The sequence below is a fragment of the Dendrobates tinctorius genome, unplaced genomic scaffold (assembly GCF_039654945.1).
Source record: "Dendrobates tinctorius isolate UK_male_01 unplaced genomic scaffold, ASM3965494v1 ptg000203l, whole genome shotgun sequence".
NCBI classification, from domain to species: Eukaryota; Metazoa; Chordata; class Amphibia; order Anura; family Dendrobatidae; genus Dendrobates; species Dendrobates tinctorius.
The window spans coordinates 8,307,503-8,328,386 of NW_027361870.1; positions in this window are offsets into that span (position 1 = coordinate 8,307,503).

Here is a 20,884-nt window from a genome sequence, read left to right on the forward strand (position 1 = left end):
CACTTTTTTTTTATCTTAGCACATTATGCAAACATTAATAAATCTCTTAGCAATTTGGGAAGAACTCATAAAATATTCATCCAGTGACATTTCTATGAGACATATCGAAATGAAGCTATTTATAAAAATGCGGCAAATACATTTATATGTGTTTCCTAGACGTAGACTTCCCTGTGTGATTTATTCAACATTTTTCTTACAAAAATTATAGTGCCATGAACCCTTTATACCCTCTCAATTTGAAATTATAGAATATTTTACAGTTTATTAATATAATTGAAACCTGCTAAGGAGTGCAATGATAGCTGTTTATAAACTGCATTTTATAATTATAGTGTACAGTTCACTTTTAACAACCAGGGAAGATTAGGCATGGTGAATGCAGTATCTCGAAAGCCCCCCCCTTCTGAATTGCATTTATAGAGATCAGTGTATGGAACTGGTCTAGAAAACTTCACAAACAGATGCTTCAATATAAACACAGATGCTTCATCAGTCTTGAGATTGTCACTCAGGGACAAGCTGAGAGTGATATCATGCAAGTGGAAATCTTCGACCCTTCAGATGCCAGCCAAGTGGGTTTTCGATGTCCACTCTGATGACATTTTTTAGATTTGTATAAATAAAGTTTAATCAACATGTTACATGTTTTTTAATTCTTAAAGAGAAGTACTGAAGACAAAAAAAAAATAAAACAGCTAAATCTTACTAAATTAAGGTCAAGTTCTCTTGATGAGTTTTTGGTGTGTTTTTGCTGCATGAAAAATGTAGGATCTTAAGGGCCTGTCACACTAAGCGATATCGCTAGCAATATCGCTATAATGTCACTGGTTTTGTGACGTTATAGCGATATTGCTAGCGATATCGCTATGTCTGGTACTTACCTCCGACCGGCTCCCCCGCTGGCTATCGCTGATCGCGCGAGAACGTCCTGGATCATTTCTCGTCGGGCGCTTCCTGCTGGGCATCCTGTGGCGCCAACAAGCGACGCATGGACGCGGGCAGGAGGACGTCAGTATCGCCTCGTCTGACAGGTAAGTAGCGACCCCTGACCGCTGCTATGTCGCTGGTGAGATCTGCCTGTGTGGCAGCTTACTAGCGACCACTTAGCGATGCACCAGTGATCCATATCGTTGTCGGGATCGCTGGTTCATCGCTAAGTGTGACAGTACCTTTATAGTTCCAGCAGAGTTGATGGGATTTATAGAACTCTCATGCCCACCGTGCTTTTTTTACTCAGTGTAAACTAACCTGAGGTGCGTGCTTGAAATCCACAAGTCAATATCTCTTGTGGGCACAATGAGTTTTATCTGCGGATTTAGATTTGCATTAGATGCTGAAAATTCACAGGTAAAAATACATATGTGTTTTTAGTGTGTTTCTGATGTGGAAATGTGGTAAAAATGCATTTACGGTAATCTGCACATGAAATTTTTTTAAAGTCAATCACCAGGAAGTATCAAATATAAAGTACCGTAACTTAATTAAAAAAAAAATGCAGCATGAAAAACTATATAAAAACCCATAACAAAGTGTTTCAGGCCTAATATTTTTAGTACATAACTTCTGTAACATACAGAGGCGCTCTCCTTATGCAAAACACGTCTGATGTTAAAAGAATTTTTCCTGTTTTCTTGAGTGACAGAGTACTTCTCAAGCTTCTTAGCTCTGGCCATCACTTTTTTATCCTCCACTGCTTTGGTACTATGCATCCCCTCCTTGTCAAAATAGTTATTCTCTAAACTTCCTGAACCGGCTAACACAGTGACTTTCTGTAGTCCACACATTCTAGTTGCTAAGGGGAATTCTGCCTCCCTCAGCTCTGTCATGCTACAGCTGTAAATAGAAAGATACCTTGTTATCAGGGGTGTAACAATCGCGGTCACAGAGGTTGCAACTTGACCCACGCACATGGGGTATGGGGGGGCCCTCTGACACCAGCACAAACTTCAACTGGATGTTCAACCTAGGACTACTGCTCCAGGGAGTATTCATCCGTTGGCGCCTGCGATGTAAATAAATATTTTTTTAAATGGCGTGGATTCCCCTGTATTTTGGATAACCAGCCAGGCAAAACTCACAGCTGGGGCTGCAACCCTCAGCTGTCAGCATCAGCAAGGCTGGTTATCAAGAACAGAGGGGTCTCCACATCATATTTTTTTAATTATTTAAATAAATAATTTTAAAAAAGGTGTTGTGTGACAAACAGCCAAGCTAACGCAGACAGCTGGGGGCCGGTATTCTCAGGTTGATAAGGGGCCATGGAGATTGACCCCCCAGCATAAAAATAGTAACCCGCAGCCACAAAGAAAGGACACATCTATTAGATGCACCAATTCTGGAACTTTGCTCGGCTCTTCCCACTTGCCCTGTAGCGGTAGCAAGTGGGGTTCATATTTGTGTTGTTGATGTCCCTTTTGCATTGTCAGGTGACCCTGGGCTAGTCTGAATTTGTAACTCTCTCTACATCAGGCAACACATAATAGCAACATCATAATGCATGTCGCAGTTCACATTACACATCAAAATACTGTTGCAGCAATACACATGTTCTTCAAGGGGGGATATGTGTGCAATATGTCCATCTCCTTAAACAGGATTTGCAGTGTGTATGGAGGAGAGATGAGCTCCATAAAGAAGCAGGACAGACAATCTCTACCAACTTCCTGAGTGCGAGTGTACAATACTTTCACAAGTCGGGGTTCCATCTTCCTCCACCAGGCAGCAAGTGAGCCACTGCCACCCAACTTGCTGGATGCTGCAAGGTAGGGGTGAATTAAACAGAAGAAACAGAACAAGGAGAAGCCACCAATGGTATTGAACATACCAAGCTGCAGGTCACTCCTGCAGTGCTCTCCATTTTGATTTGAAGACTGCCTGTCTTGTCATTTTTGGAGGTAAAGTCGAAAGCTCTTATTTATTATTAACCTTTAAAGAAAACCAGTCACCAAGCTTGGCCGATATGAGTTATGGCCACCACCTTTCAGGGCTTATATACAGGTCCGGTTTTAGAGAGAATGGGGCCCTGGGCATAAGTCTGAAGTGGGGCCCCAAATGCTCACATATTCCACATCACACAAATATTTTGGTTGTATTTACAGGTGTAGAGTTCAGGCTGTGGTTGACGGCATTGAAGTCATGCGAAGCTTGTTCCCGAGTTTCATTACACCAGCTGAGGAAGAATGATGGGCACAGATAGTCCTCGATCCAGTATAATGCAGGTCCCATATAGTATAATGCACTCCCCATAGTCCTTGATAGAGTATAATGCAGTCTCCCTCAGGATATCCTGCAGCCCCCCTCAGAGTATACTGCAGCCACACACACACAAACACACACAATATAATTTAGACCCTTCCACAAACAGTATAATGCAGCCCCCAACACACAGTACAATGCAGCTCCCCCACAAACACATAGTACAGTGCAGCTCCCCCAACGCACAGTACAGTGCAGCTCCCCCAACACACAGTACAGTGCAGATCACTCCCAACACACAGTATAGTGCAGCTCCCCAACACACAGTATAGTGCAGCTCCCCCAACACACAGTATAGTGCAGCTCCTCCACACACATAGTACAGTGCAGCTCCCCCAATGCACAGTACAGTGCAGCTCCCCAACACACAGTATAGTGCAGCTCCCCCAAACACATTGTACAGTGCAGCTCCCTCACAACACATAGTACAGTGCAGCTCTCCCCCAAACACATAGCACAGTGCACTGAGTGCAGCTCCTCCCAACACACAGTATAGGGCAGAAATGCTCTCACACACAATATAATTTAGCTCCCTCCACAAACAGTATAATGCAGACCCAACACACAGTACAATGGAGCTCCCCCACAAACACATAGTACAGTGTAGCTCCCCAATGCACAATACAGTGCAGCTCCCCCAATGCTCAGCACAGTGCAGCTCCCTCCCAACACACAGTATAGTGCAGCTCCCCTCACACAGCATAGTGCAGCGCCCTCCAAACACATAGTTCAGTGCAGCTCCCCCTACGCACAGTATAGTGCAGCTACCCCACACACAGTATAATGCAGCTCCCCACCCACACACAGTATAGTGCAGCTCCCCCACACACATAGTTCAGTGCAGCTCCCCAATGCACAGTATAGTGCAGCTCCCCCAAACACATAGTACAGTGCACTGAGTGCAGCTCCTCCCAACACACAGTGTAGTGCAGAAACTCTCTCACACACAAAGTATAATGCAGCCCCCACACTCTTACACTCTCACACACACACACAATAATGCATGCACACACAATAATGCATACACACTCGCACAATCCTCACCTCTCCTCCTTCTTCCCCACGCTGCTCCAGGCTCTTCTCTGGTCTCATTGGCTGCACTGCAGGCTGTTGTGAGTTCATTTTCCCCTTCATTACTGAGGCCCAAGGAACTCCCTCTTCTGGTAAAGAAAGGTAGTGAGCCTGATTATCAAACACCTGAGGCTGATGATGATGACTGGCTGAGTGGAGTTACTGACTGGATATAAGGCTGCCGATGCCCTTATGCCCTGCGGGTGATTTCTCTGTGGGATCCTTGGAGACCAGTCTGAATTCCTGCTCCTCTAAAGCTAAGTTTGCTGCTCGGCCTTTTGCATTTGTGCTTTGACTTTGTTTTGCTTTGTTTTTCTGGATTTCTGCCATTCCCTGCTGGGGTGTGCTGAATTCCTTTAGCTCTGTCTTCTGAAAATACCTGAGTGCTGATTTAGTTTTTGAAGCCTAGCTGCTTCAGGGCCTTTTTCATATCAGCTTGTTGGCTTATGTCTTTGATAGGGTTTTGGCAGATTGCAGACAGCAGCCTTCCTGTCCTTTCCTATCTAGGTAGTTTTGGGCCCCGTCTTTGCTCAGTCTATCTTTCTGTCTGTGTTAGTGTTTTCATCTTGCTTCACCGTCATTATATGTTGGGGGCTGCCTATTGCTTTGGGGTCTGCTCTGGGGCAGTTTAGATTTCCCCTTTCTTTCTTTAGGCCTAGTTAATTCTCCGGCTGTGATCGAGGGGTCTAGGGCATCGTAGGAACCCCCCACGGCTACTGCTAGTTGTGTTGATAGGTTCAGGGGTCTGCAATCTGATAGTTGCCAACTTCTCTGGTTTTCTGAACTTAGCTTGTATTTCTGCTTTTGCCTCCTACGGTGACTCACTCATAACAGCAGGCAGAGCGTAGCGCACAATTAAGTGATGTCATCAAGTGCCCCGCTGAGGCAGAGGGGGAGTGATGGGAGAAGGAGCGGCAAGTGGGGGGCGCCAGGCTCCTCTTACGGACCCCATAGCGGCCGCGTGTTGTGCCACTATTATCAGCTGGGGGCCCCTGGAGGAGCGGGGGCCCTAGGCAGGCAGCTGCCTGCCCCTAACGCTGGCCCTGCTTATATACAGCAATCTATAATGCTGTATATCTGCCCTCTACCTGACCTCTAAGAGATGAAAAATAACTTTTATTATACTCTCCTGCGGGGCGGTCCGGTCCGAAAGGCGTCGCTGGTCTTGGTCCGACGCGTCCCATCTTCTTGCTATACCACCTACATTGGTAGTTTGGATGACGCATCCCTCCCTGCATCATCCACACAGTCTGATCGGCATCGTACTACTGTGCAGGCATACTTATCTGCCCAGTTGAGGGCAGAACAAAATCCTGCAGTGTGTAGGCGCTGGGCCTCTCTGACCTTTACTGGCGCCTGGGCAATGCAGTACTTTGCTCTGCCCTGATCAGGGCAGATAAGTACACCTGCCCAGGAAAGCGATGCCGAGCACACTGTGTGGATGATTCAGGGATATGTAATTCACATGAACCAAGAATTAGGGCAGCATCGCAAGAGGATGGGAGGCACCCGAACAAGAAGAATGACACCCCTCGTACTGGACCACCGTGCAGGTGAGTATAATTAAAGTTATTTTTCAGTTCTTCCAGGTCAGGTTGGGGCTGACATACAGCATTATAGAATTCTGTACATCTGCCCTGAAAGGTGGTGGCTGCATCTCATATTGGCCAAACCTGGTGACAGGTTCTCTTTAAATATCTACAGTGGATACGGAAAGTATTCAGACCCCTTTAAATTTTTCACCCTTTGATTCATTGCAACCATTTGGTAAATTCAAAAAGTTCATTTTTTCTCATTAATGTACACTCTGTACCCCATTTTGACGGAAAAAAAAACCGAAATGTAGAAATTTTTGCAAATTTATTAAAAAAGAAAAACTGAAAAATCCCAAGATCATAAGTATTCAGACCCTTTGCTCAGTGTTGAGTAGAAGCACTCTTTTGAGCTAGTACAGCCATTAGTCTTCTTGGGAATGATGCAACAAGTTTTTCACACCTGGATTTGGGGATCCTCTGCCATTCTTCATTGCAGATCCTCTCAAGTTCCGTCAGGTTGGATGTTGAACGTTGGTGGACAGCCATTTTCTGGTCTCTCCAGAGATGCTCAATTGGGTTTAGGTCAGGGCTCTGGCTAAGCCAGTAAAGAATGGTCATAGTGTTCTTCCTAAGCCACTCATTTGCTATTTTAGCTGTGTTCTTAGGGCCATTGTCTTGTTGGAAGGTGAACCTTCGGCCAATTCTGAGGTCCAGAGCACTCTGGAAGAGGTTTTCATCCAGGATATCTCTGTACTTGGCCACATTCATGTTTCCTTCAATTGCAACCAGTAATCCTGTCCAAGCAGCTGAAAAACACCCCCATAGCATGATGCTGCCACCATGTTTCACTGTTGGGATTGTATTGGGCAGGTGATGAGCAGTGCCTGGTTTTCTCCACACATACCACTTAGAATTGTCACCAAAAAGTTCTATCTTTGTCCCTTCAGACCAGAGAAACTTCTTCTCATAGTCTGGGAGTCCTTCATGTGTTTTTTTAGCAAACTCTATGCGGGCTTTCATTTGGCTTGCACTGAGGAGAGACTTCCATCTGGCCACTCTGCCATAAAGGAGGGCTGCAGTGATAGTTGACTTTGTGTTACTCTCTCCCATCTCCCTACTGCATCTGTGGAACTCAGCCACAGTGATCTTGGGGTTCTTCATTACCTCTCTCACCAAGGCTCTTCTCCCATGATTGCTCTGTTTGGCTGGATGGCCAGGTATAGGAAGACTTCTGGTGGTCCCAAACTTCTTCCATTTAAGGATTATGGAGGCTACTGTGCTCTTAGTAACCTTGAGTACTGCAGTAATTCTTTTGTAACTTTGGCCAAATCTGTGCCTTGCCACAATTCTGTCTCTGAGCTCCTTGGCCAGTTCCTTTGACCTCATGATTCTCATGTGGTCTGACATGCACTGTGAGCTGTGAGGTCTTATATAGACAGGTGTATGCCTTTACACATCAAGTCCTATCTGTTGAAATAAACACAGCTGGACTCCAATGAAGGGGTAGAACCATCTGAAGGAGGATCACAAGGAAATGGACAGCATGTGACTTAAATATGAATGTCTGAGTAAAAGGTCTGAATACTTATGGCCATGTGATATTTCAGGTTTTCTTTTTTAATAAATTTGCAAAAATGTCTACATTTCTGTTTTTTTTCAGTCAAGATGGGGTGCAGAGTGTACATTAATGAGAAAAAAATGAACTTTTTTGAATTTACCAAATTGCTGCAATGAAACAAAGAGTGAAAAATGTAAAGGGGTCTGAATACTTTCCATACCTACTGTACGTAATATAAGGCTTCTTTTCTTTTCTCATCTTGGCAACTCCATTCCATTTGCTTTATATGGTGCTGGCTCTATAACACAGGAAAGATGTATATCTTTGTACCGTGTTAGCCAGTAGATAGAAAAATATTCAGGATTGAATATATGGCTCTATAACAGTGATAGATATGAAATATAAGCAAAGTTCTCCCTCTAGTGGGCACAGTATAGATTACATGGTACAGTAATATTACAGATGTAACAATATTAACATATACGTACAGTGGGGAAAAAGAAATTTGATACACTGTCTATTTTGCAAGTTTTCACACCTACAAGGTATGGAAAGGTCTGTAATTTTTATCGTTGGTAAATTTCAACTGTGAGAGACAAAATCTTTAAAAAAAAGTCCAAAAAATCACATTGTATGATTTGTACATATTAAATTTGCATTTTATTGTATGAAATAAGAATTTGATCAAATAGAAAAACAGAACTTATCCTGGTGCAGAAACCTTTGTTTACAATTACAGAGGTCAGACGATTCCTGTTGTTCTTGACCAAGTTTGCACACACTGCAGCAAGGATTTTGGCCTACTCATCCATACAGAACTTCTCGAGATCTTTCAAGTTTCGGGGCTGTCACTGGGCAACATTTAGTTTCAGCTCCCTACAAAGATTTTCTATTGGGTTTAGGTCTGGAGGCTGTCTAGGTCACTCCAGGACCTTGAAATGCTTATTAAGGAGCCATGGCCTCTGTAGTTTCCCTGGCTGTGTGTTTCGGGTCATTTTACTGCTGGAAGACACAGCCACAACCCATCTTCAATGCTCTTACTGAGGGAAGAAGGTTGTTGGTCAAAATCTTGCAATACATGACCCCATCCATCCTCCCTTCAATACGGTGTAGTCGTCCTGTGCCCTTTGCAGAAAAGCACCCCCAAGTATGATGTTTCCCCCATCATGCTTCATGGTTTGGATGGTGTTCTTTAAGTTGTGCTCATCCTTCTTCTTCCTCCAAACACGGCGAGTGGAGTTAATACCAAAAAGTTCTATTTTGGTCTCATCGGACCATATGATCTTCTCCCATGCTTCCTCTGGCTCATCCAAATGGTCCTTCGTGAACTTCAAATGGGCCTGGACATGTTCTGGCATGAGCTGGGGGACCTTGCGTGCCCTGCAGGATTTTAATCCATGGCGCTATAGTGTGTTACTAATGGTAATGTTTGAGACTGTGGTCCCAGCACTCTTCAAGTCATTGACCAGGTCCTTATGTATAGTTCTGGGCAGATTTCTGACCTTTCTCAGAATCATCCTTACCCCATAAGGCAAGATCATCCATGGAGCCTCAGACCAAGAAGAATTGACAGTTATCTTCCATTTTCTAATAATTGTGTCAACAGTTGTTGCCTTCTCACCAAGGTGCTTTCCTATTGTCATGTAGTCCATCCCAGCCTTGTGCAGGTCTACAATTTTGTCCCCGGTTTTCTTAGACAGCTCTTTGGTCTTTGCCACGGTGGAGAGGTTGGAGTGTGATTGAGTGTGTGGACAGGTGTCTTTTATACAGGTAATGAGTTAAAACATCTGCAATTAATACAGGTAATGAGTGCAGAGTAGGAGGGCTTCTTAAAAAAAAACTGATCAGATCTGTGAGAGCCAGAATTCTTGCTGGTTGGTAGGTGATAAAATAATTATTTCATGCAATAAAGTGCAATTTAATTATTTAAAAATCATGCAATGTGATTTTCTGTTTTTTATTTTTAGATTCTGTCTCTCACAGTTGAAATGTATCTACAATAAAAATAACAGATCTCTCCATTCTTTGCAGGTGGGAAAACTTGCAAAATCAGCAGTGTATCAATTACTTATTTTCCTCACTGTAAGTCAGAATATAAAATGCTGGCTGATTAAGAATAAATATGCATAAAACGCAGTGCCCTGATCAGCTCACCAGGATCTGATGAGATCTAACCTTGCTTCGAGGCAAAATAGTCTCCATGCTTTCTTTGTTTTGTTCAATGTTCATGAATCAATTGTCCCAAATATTTAATTATTATGGTATAGATAGACTATGTATATACGTTCCTAAAGGATAGGAATATGATGTTATCGGAGTTGGGTCACAACTCGAGACCTCTATTTGTTCTTAATAGTTTATAGAGAACTTTCTAGTTCATAGAGAAGATGAGCCACTGTGAGAAAAAAATGATGATAATAACAATAATAATGTTTTATAATGCCAAAATATTCCACAGCATTTTACAAGATGGCGGTAACACGTCGTTCAAAGCATACGAGTGAGGGTCCTGCTCATAAGCTTACAATCTGTGAGGAAAAAGGGCTAACACAAAACGTATAAAATAAAGGGCTTGTCTTGTATAGTCCAGCCAGCAGTATAAATAAATGGGGTATTCAAATAACACTGCATGAATCATTCACCAGCCAGTATGTGTACAATACAGTTACAAAGTGCTACTGAGTGCCTGGAAGAGAGAACAAGTGATTGTTAGATCACTAACAATCACTTGTTCTCTCTTCCAGGCACTCAGTAGCACTTTGTAACTGTATTTTTAGAGCACGCTTGCAACTGTGGATACTGGGAATTTACTGGATTTTCTGGAGTGGTGTATTCCAGAAAACTGGTACATCACAAGATAAGTCTTGGAGATGGGCGTGGGAGGTTATGATAATAGAGGATGTTAGGGTACCGTTACACTAAGCGACGCACCAACGATCCCGACAACGATACGGCCTGGTAAGGATCGCTGGTGCGTCGCTAAATGGTCGCTAGTAAGCTGTCAAACAGACAGATCTACTCAGCGACACAGCAACGATCCGGCGATCTGTATAACGACCTCAGCGGTCGTTAGGACCTTGTCACACAACAGCTATTCTGACGACTCAGGCCTGCGTCCCTGAGTTCTGCGTTGCCAATGAGGTTGCTCGTCGGCGTCAAACACAGCGATGCATGCTGGCCAGCGGGACGCCAATGATCAGAAAATGGCCTGGGACACTCGAGCACTATCAGCGATATCCAGCGGGGGCCGGTCGCCACTATGTGTCACACGTAGCGAGCTCGCTAACAATCTCGTTATGTGAGACGGGGCCTTTAGTCTTAGGTCGTTAGTAGAGATGAGCAAATATTTCAATGTTCGGTTTGGATTACGACCGCCGAATTTGCAATATTCTCCGAGTAATTTGTTGAGTATTTGCCAGACATAACTGAGCGCCATTCATGTCAATGGGAGGCAAAAGCAAACGCATGCACAACACTTTATAACGGTCCCAAATGCTGCCAAAACACATCAAATTAGAGGCAGACACCAGGAAAGTGGCCTCAATTCACCCACAGTACTAATTGTAGCATGGTACTGCAGCAATCAGCCAGGCATGTGGTATCGGGGTCTGGGACAGCATTTACAGCTTTCAATTGAATGTCACAGTAAGACGAGGTGGGTGAGGGATCGGTGTAGTCCTCCTGTGCTGGGAGCCCTGATACCACATGCAACAGCTCAACTTGCTTTCATACTCAGCCACACTCAGGTGGCACAAATATCATATAAATTTCATAGACTACTGTCAGAAAATTCTAAGGATAGTAACATGGGTAGTTGACTCCAAGGAAGTGGAGGCCTGACAGTCTTGGAGGCCTACTGCTACAGGCAACATGCTTGAAGGAGACCCAACCAGGAATCTACACATTTACAAAAATTAGTTTCAGTCACCAAAAAAGTGACATCAATTGCAATAGAGTAGAACTAGTACAGCGGGGACCAACACCTCTTCCACTACAGCCAACCCAGCAGATGGACATTGTAACAGGCAAAGTGGCTGAATCACTCTTCCGTATACCTCTGAAAGCCAGAAAGGTGCGTATCTAGGTGGCCTACCAAACCCCTACTCGAACAAGTGGCAGCCATGAAAACTGCGACCCAAGGAGGGACAAAGAGGTGGCACCAGGTGCTACTCCATGGCTGACCTACAGAAAGTGGCAGCTGACCACCTACAGCAGGTAAGCTGCTACGGCCCGAAGGAGAGAAGAAAAAATGCAGGCAGGCACTGTAGGGACTCTGGAACCACGGGTGCAGATGGGACCGGCTGAGGAACAGAAAAGAACTGGCAGGTGTGTGCTGGACCAGGTGTTAGACAGATGGGCATTGGCAGGTGCGATCTGGAGAGGCTGATGGACAGAAGAGCACAGACAGGTATGAGCAGACAGGCACAGACAGGTAAGATCAGATGGGTACAGGGTAGACAAGCAGACAAGCAAACCTGGGGAACCTGACAACTAGCAAGCATGCAAGGCAAACTAACAACATAGCTCAGACACCTCCATATTGGAGGAGAAGCCTTAAATAGAAGGTGTCGCCAAGCTATAAGCTGGGAACACCTTAGGTGATCCCATTATTAGGGACAGAATGTGCGCGTGCGCCCTCTAAGCATAGTTCCCGTCCTACAACTGAACCTTGGTGGACAACGACGCATAGGGGGCGAGACGAGGAAGTGGTGTGTGAGTGGCAGACACTGAATGTCCTGTCTGTTAGGTACGAAGAGATCCAACAAAGGGCCAAGTCAACAGATCAAAAAGTCTGCAGTAATAGGGAATGGTCCACTGTGTTAAAGACAGATGCCAGGTCCAGGAGAAGGACCAACTTGCATCGCTTTAATTTGGAAGTTAGTAGGTCATTGGTGACTTTAGTCAGGGCAATTTCAGTGGAATGGTGTGATCTGAAGCCAGATTGTAAGCGGTCAAAGAAGGAGCAAGAGGAGAGGTCAGAGGACAGTTCAAAATGGACGTGTTGTTCCTGTCGTTTAGAGGCATAGGGGAGAAATGATATAGGGTGATAGGTAGACACAGAAGATGGGTCAAGGGTGGACTTTTTGATGATGGGTGTGATCGAGGTATTTTTCAATCAGGATAGAAGACACCAGTTGTTAGTGACAGGTTGAAGAAGTGGGTTAGGCTTGTAATGAAGACTGCGATAAAGGTTTGAATGAGGTGGGACGATATTGTGTCAAGTTCACAGGTTGTGAGGCAAAATATTCAGCTGAAAAGAGAGAAGAGGGAGGGGGAGCTGGTGGATGCAGGAAAAATTGACAGTACTGAATAGCTGTTTTGTGTTGTGAGACAGGTATGATATGAGGTATGAGAAGTTGGTTTCTTTTGCTGCAGTGAACAGTTGCATTTTTACAACTTCTGTTACTGGATGGGCAACTCTGCTCCCTTTCTTTGGCAGCCGTACAGCAGTACGCTTTGTAGGTGAGGGCCGGAAAGAACATGTGCTCCAGTAGATGGCAAGCGCTGCATCAAGTGGCCTCTGCTCCTCTTCCTCCATCTTAACATCACACACAGTACATTCCTTAGTGGTGGCATCCCAATTTCCCTTTTTTTCCCCATGTCACAACTCTCCAAGCGCCCAACTGACTGTTGAGAACAACAAATGGCTGAGTCTGCAGATCTCTTCGCACATTGTATGCCATGGGCATAGGAAGTGTACTCTAAAAATTCACAGAGTCAAAAGGAAGAAATCATCTGCACCAATGGCCAACTTTTTTCTCACTTTGATCCATGGCTGGACAAAGTTTGGTCTGAGTATAAACCAAACCCTCATCTACAGATGTTAACGCTTTTGGGTGAAGGTGATCCATTTGTGACGAGACTCAGAAACTTGAGAGGCCCTCAGACTGTACTGTACTGTCAAGGCAGGAAGAGGAGGAGGGTGACTCTCGGGGTGAGGAGTGGGAACAGAGAGGATGATGATTAGATAGTAGATCACACTTGGTGTTAACTCAGAGGCATGCAGCTGAGTAGCTCATCAAAGGAGGAAGACAAAGAGGTTACGTAGACACAGAGTTATGCAACCACGACAACCAATGCATCCTGAGCTCCAACTCTGGTAGTGGACACTAGTGTTCACGGTTCTGCAGTTGCCTATCTTGGGTCTTTTTTTCAGACCAGCAAAAATCTAAAAAATCACGCTATCTGCCAACTTTTTAAAAAAAGACCTAGTAGAGTAAAAAAAAATGTTCTTACAGCATTTGTTACATTATTACACTATTATTAAGCACTAATTTATAAGATTTATCACCAGTTTTATTCACAAGTAATTTGTGTCAGCAAAATGGCTCCAAATCCTACACCTTGGGTGCTGCTGATATATCCAGGTTCTATGCCCCCTGTGCCATGGTGCTAAGTGCAGAAACACTGCGTTTTTCCACATCTCGTCTTTAATATATATTTTTTTAACAATCTGCTCCGATTCTTCAGTCTTTACTGTATTTTTTTATGTTTCCCAGTGTATTTATATTTGGTGTAGATTTAATGCTGGGATCCTGTACTCTAAGCACCACTTTGCGCTTTTTTTGGGGGGGTTGCCCTGGAGTGGTGCTTCTAACCTAAGGTCCCTGCACTGCTCCTGTACTCCATGCTGCCGTCTTCACCTTTTATCGGCACCACATTGTGACTGCAAATTCTGTCTGCGTGAAGTCAGAAGTAACAGAAACACGCTATCCGGCCACGTTCACACGTTCAGTATTTTACCTCAGTATTTGTAAGCCAAAACCAGGAGTGGAACAATCAGAGGAAAGGTATAGTAGAAACACGTCACCACTTCTGTATTTATCACTGACTCCTGATTTGGGTTTACAAATACTGATGTAAAATACTGACCAAATACTGAACGTGTGAATGTGGCTTCAGGCTGGTTTCACACGTCCTGATATTTCCGGTACCGATATCCATGTCCGTGTGAGTAATACGTGTGGCAGCTGTGTGCCACCCATCAGTACCACGCAAACAGCTGCCGGGGAAGAAGCGCTAGAGTAAGCACTGTTCCCGGGGCGCACCTATAATGAAGCAAGTTGATCACTTCGCCTCAGGCGGCATTGGGTCCCTGAAGACAAGTGTAAAGATCAATGTTTCATATATATTCCTATTTAAAAGTGTATGTATTTTACATGTGCTTCAGGTTAGGCTGATAAAGAGTAAACCAGATTTATAAGAGTAAAATAGATTTATTTGTACTGATTTTACTACGGGGGGCACCATTTTGCAGTTCGCCTCAGGAAGCAGAGAGGCTAGGTTCACCCCTGCTAATAGGTCTCCTTTTACTTTTCTCACTTAGCAGGCAGTGCCAGACATAATATCAGGCAGATTCTGCATCTCGGCACTCTGAGGATCCTAAGGATGGCCACCGGATATAGGAGCAGGAAATAAGTAGGTTTTTCTGGTTTGTATTTTGCCAATTTTATTTTTTTTATCTTATGACCTTTTCTCAGTACACTCTTCCTCCTCTTCTGCAGTAGGCCGATGGTTGGTATCATTAGCTGCTCTTCTGGGCTTTATGAGGACTCTTTCAGACAACTCTCCTTTATGATGTACATTCACAGGAGTCGTAGACCTAGTCTCTGATAGGAAAAGTCACGTTGTCCTCCATGTACATAGCCCACAGAAAAGCATGTAGGTCGTGAGCAGGATCCTTAGCTCTGGAGGTAGAGGTGCATCCTCGGTCGTGTTCTGTGAATGTGAATAATAGGAATGAGTTGTTCAAAGAATAATAAACTTATTTTATATAGTAAGGGCATATAACTTTATGAATATGATCGTGTTTGGGCTCCAATGTAGACAAAGCTATTACAGAAAATTTCCTTTGCTCACTTGTTCTTTCCCTTAATACAGGCTGTAATCCTAATCTGCCATTCAGTCTGATATGTGAGTAGATTAGATAATGTTTCTATAGGATATGTGATTCCTGACCTGTACTGGACGATTGCATAAATCTTGTGTATACTGTAAAGGTCCCGTTACATTTAGCGATGAACCAGCGATCCCGACAGCGATACGACCCAGTCAGGATCACTGGTGCATCGCTAAATGGTCGCTAGTGAGCTGCCAAACAGGCAGATCTCACCAGGAATGCAGCAGCGGTCGGGGGTCGTCACTTACCTGTTACACGCGGCAAGGGTGACGTCTTCCACCCACATCCATGGAGTCACTCAGGAAGCCAGCGAATAGAAATGGACCAGGACAATCTCGCGCAATCAGCGATATCCAGTGGGGTGGCCAGGTCGGAGGTGTCACATGTAGCGAGATCGCTATCGCTGTTGCATCACAAAATCGGTGACACTTTAGTGATATTGCTAGCGATCTCGCTATGTGTGAAGGGGTCTTTACTTTTCAACTTTACCTTAAAAAAAGATCCATACTTACATTTAGTAATGGAATCATTAGATCACATCCACTTAATAGTACAGATGGGATTGTGGTTCTGCAGGTTTTGATGGATTATTCCAGATTCTGCTCTAATATCTGATATGTGTACTGCAGTTTTAGCTCGGCATCTGTGTGGATAGAGTATGATGACTCCTCGCCTTGGGTGGTGCTCAGTATGAGCCGTCTACCACTCCATTTTCGGCAATTTGCTCTCTTATCATCAATACTTATCTATGGAGACAGAAAAGACATTAACCAAAGAAATTACCTGGAGTATAAATTGGTATGTATGTAAGATATAGCAGCATGTTCACACTGGATATTAAACAGACAAAACCTAAGATAGAAACAAAATGACCATACACCCTGATGTAAGGAAATGGGAGCAAGCAATAGTGCATATAAATAACATGGGGGAATTACTAAACATTGTTTTTTATCAAAAAGCGGTAAAGCCATCCCACCAAGGTGTACCCAAATCAGGGTGGACCTAGACTATAGTACTAAAACCTTACCATGTGTCAAATTGGCATCAATGTGAATAAGGGCCAAGCAGGACCGGGGCCTGAGTATGGACACCCAGCAATGGGACGCTATATAAATGTAATGTTTATATGCTAACGCTGGTGGGATGGCTTTTACACTTGTTTTTTTTTTATCAAAAAAGGTGTGTTTACTATGTACTTTGTTATTTATATTCACTATTGCTTTTACTTACAGCAGGGAATATGTTCATGTTGTTTCTATCTTGAGAACAGACAATAGACAGAAAAGGGCAGAAATGTCCATCATTAGAGGGAGGGCATGGATTATTAGAGGAATATTAGATCCTCGTCTTCAGTGATCGCTTGGTGTCAGAATATAAATTCTATTACTATATACTTTATAATTATGTGAAAATAAAATACTGTAACTTCTTATGTGTTTTCACACCTTGCTCACATGTAGTTGTGTGCAGTTGTTATCAATTGTATGATACATGCTCACTGGTGGAAGCCCAAGGTGAACACAGGTGACCTTTTGAGTGTCGGACATCCACAGTGGGCCATGTCCATCATTTTGCACTCCGTCAAAACGTCAGCAGACGGCATGGCACATTTCTGTGCTAGTGTGTCTCTAAGGCACTCTAAAGATAGAAAATATACAATTATTAATATTAATTGTAAAGATACTTTACATCATAAGTGCCAACCTGCTAGGCCATATTATAGGGAAGACTGAAGACACATTTCCCTGGAACTTTGGAGTTTTCCCCAACTATATGATGTAAAGTAACTCCATCACCCAGGATGACTCTTCTGATCTATTGACCCAGCAATTTCTAGTCAAACCCATGACAGTCACTTATTATATGTAGTGTATCCACCATTCACTTCTGGAACATGGGAAAAGGGGTCCCTGAAGGCTGTTTCTCTCATTTGGAAGCTATAAAAGTTGCAGTAACTTCAGTCCTGCCCTAACAACCTGTTACTTCCATTTTTGTCAAATGCTTGTCATGTGAAACTTACCTGTGGGGTCACAGACTTTTTCAGACCTCTCATCCTGGGAAATCGATCTTTATCCTGACAGATATGAATGGGGCCGTGTTGTCCTCACTCTATTGCTCCCTGTTATTTGTATGGAAGCAGGAACCTGAACACGAGAAACAAAGAATCAAAATGTATTAAATCTGTCATTATATCAACCACAGCAGAAGAATCAGTCCCTTCTAGGACCCTGCAAAAAGGAGGAGTAACTTGTGGCTACTGGTCCTAAACAGGGCCGCCATCAGGGTATTACTGCCATGACTGGCATATGGGGCCCGGTGGGCAGAGGGGGCCCGCATCGGGCCCGGTCTCCTCTGCTCACCGAGCCCCACCGCATGCTAAACCGGGCCCTTGGTGCTGCGGCAGATGATCCTTATTGACATGTGGGCCTGCGCCCGCACGTCAATAGTTAACAGCCACCAGCCATTCGGAGGCTGGCAGCTGACGTCCACCGCAGCGCGCACCTCGCCGGTGGCGGCGTTTGACGTCATTGTCAATCACCGGCGAGCACGTGCTTCTGCATGGAGGGATGCCCGGAGCTTTGCCGCTGGACCGCGGCCAGGTAAGAAGAGCTTGTGTTTTTTTTGTTTTTTTTTTCATTTATTGAGAGCGGGGAGCTCGGGGCAGATGGAAGAATTCTGGACACTATGGGGGCAGAATGCTGGTGACAATGGGGGCAGATTGCTGGACACTATGGGGCAGAATGCTGGACACTATGGGGGCAGAATGCTGGTGACAATGGGGCAGAATGCTGAACACTATAGGGGCAGAATGCTGGTGACTATGGGGGGCAGAATGCTGGTGACTATGGGGGCAGAATGCTGGTGATGAGGGGGCAGAATGCTGGACACAATGGGGCAGAATGCTGGACACGATGCGGGCAGAATGCTGGTGACTATGGGGGCAGAATGCTGGTGACAATGGGGGCAGAATGCTGGACACAATGGGGCAGAATGCAGGACACGATGGGGCAGAATGCTGGGCACGATGGAGCAGATTGCTGAACACGATGGGGCAGATTGCTAGTCATGATGGGGGCAGATTGCTGGTCATGATGGGGGCTGAATGCTGGGCACGATGGGGCAGAATGCTGGACACGATGAGGGCAGAATGCTGGACATGATGGGGGCAGAATGTGACAGTGAGACACAGGAAGGGGCAGAATGAGATACGGGGCATGATTGGAGACACGGGGCAGAATGGAGATACGTGGCATGATTGGAGACACAGGGGGTAGGATCAAAGACATGGGGGCATGACTGGAGACACTGGGGGCAGGATTGGAGACAGATGGGGCAGGGTAGGAGACAGATCATGCAGGATCATGGGGCAGGATGGATATGATGGAGACAGATGGGGCAGGATGGGGAGATCATATAGGGCAGAATGGATACTCATGAGGGTGGGATGGGAGAACGTATGGCTGAAGCCAGGAATGAGACACACAGGAGCTATGATGGGGGATATTATTACCACAGGGTCTAATTAAGGGATATTATTACTGTAGTGATGTATTTATGTGATGTATTTATTTTATTTTTTGAGTATACTGTTTTAAATGGGGGGCGGTACTATTACTGTGTAGAGCGACATTATGTCACCTTTTTTTCTTCATGTGATGTAATGTAAAAGTTGGGAAAAATAAGTAATGCGTTCTGCAAGCGGAGCTCTAGATAACTGTTATTTCCTGCAGAGACGAGCCCTGGCTGGAAGACATGATGGCGATCTGTGCTGGATGAAAGATGAAAAACAAAGATGAAGGACTTCACCTAGAGACGTCACTGGTAAGTTAGTGTGTTACCTATACACTGACACTATACACTGTATAGAGGCCCTGTGTATAATGACACTGATCACTGTATTACCTATACACAGACACTTCATACTAAGTACAGATCTCCTGTGTATAATGGCACTTATGGTAACAGTATCGTGTTTTTTTATTACTGATCAGTATTGTAGTATTCAGTCACTGTGGTGGTAATATGTGGTCTGGTCATGGTGCGGTGGTATTTGTTCCTTGTATGTGATATTATTCAGTCACTGTGGTGGTAATATGTGGTCTGGTCATGGTCTGGTGGTATTTGTTCCTTCTGTGTGGTATTATAGGTTGCTATGTGGTCTGGACATGGTGCGGTGGTATTTTTCCCTTGTATGTGATATTATTGGTCATTTTAAAAATTGAAAAATAAAAATATACCTAAATTGTATCACATATTTTAACAATATTTAATAGGTTACAGTAGATTAGGGCACAGCCAAAAGAGTTTACCGTGTTATGGTGGCGGCTTAAAAAATCTTTTGGCCAAAACAAAAGCTGCCGGCTATATGTGTGATCTGGTGATGGGAACTGTTAATGTGTGATTGGTGAGAAGTGGAGTTTTTCCAAGCAATATCTGAGGGACTTTGGACAGTTCGAGGGGTGGAGACGGGGCTGGAGTGGAGCCTGGGCGGAGTCTCAAGGGGGCCCGAAAATTTTACCAGTATGGGGCCCCCGAAATTCCTAGTGGCAGCCCTGGTCCTAAACACTCCTGTGGGCACCAGGGCCCGGGGTGACTGCTACCTCTACACCTCTATAACTGCATTTATAGAGGTGAATAGTAAAGGGTATTGATGACTTTTTATATGAATGTTCACATGAAGAGTAACAGATAGCAGAACATAGATGAGGATGTACAACCCAGGGGTTATAATATTTTACCTTCTTATCAAACACGGTTCGGTTGTAGAGTTTGAACATCCATGTAACCAGCTCATGTTTTGCCTCCTGAAAATCCATCATGAAGGAGATGTGGACAATGTAATATCTTTTAGGAAGCAGCCGTGGATGTTACACAAGGTCTGCAAATAGTGGAAGATCATATAGTAAGCCTGGAATAATGTCTCAGAACACAGAGAACATGTGCGGGTGCAGGACGTGTGCAGTGCGAATTAGCCTAATGGCTGAGGGTGTGTACCAGCAAACTTCATAGCTATGGTCCTGACGCTACTTACATTTGATAATAAATGGCTTCTATTTGGTAGTCCAGCTACGATTATGTTTCAATGGGTTTGGTGGGTTTTTCCAGATTTAGGTCTTATATCTCAACTCTTTGTCTCACTAAGACATATATGTTCCTCCCTAAGGTGGCTGGTCCTCATCTTAGGTGAGGTTTTGTAAGAGAAGTCTACCTCCACATTTTTGGCAATGTCCCTTTTCTTCACAGATCTTTGTGAAACGTCCGACTCTAAGGAGACAGAAAGAACAGGGATTAGCAGACAAGAAAGGGCAGGAATATTAGTTATTAGTGGAAGGCAATGGATTATATGAGGAAAATTAGATCTCTGTCTTCAGTGATGTCCTGGTATCATAATATTAGTTGCATTAATGTAGTTTCTTCATAACTATATAAAAATAAAATATTTCCTTACATGTGATCACACCCTGTGCACACATAGTTGTATGTGTATTTTATGTCATATGTGTGATAGACGCTCATTGGTGGTAACTCAGGGTGGACACATGCGACCTGTTCGGCGTA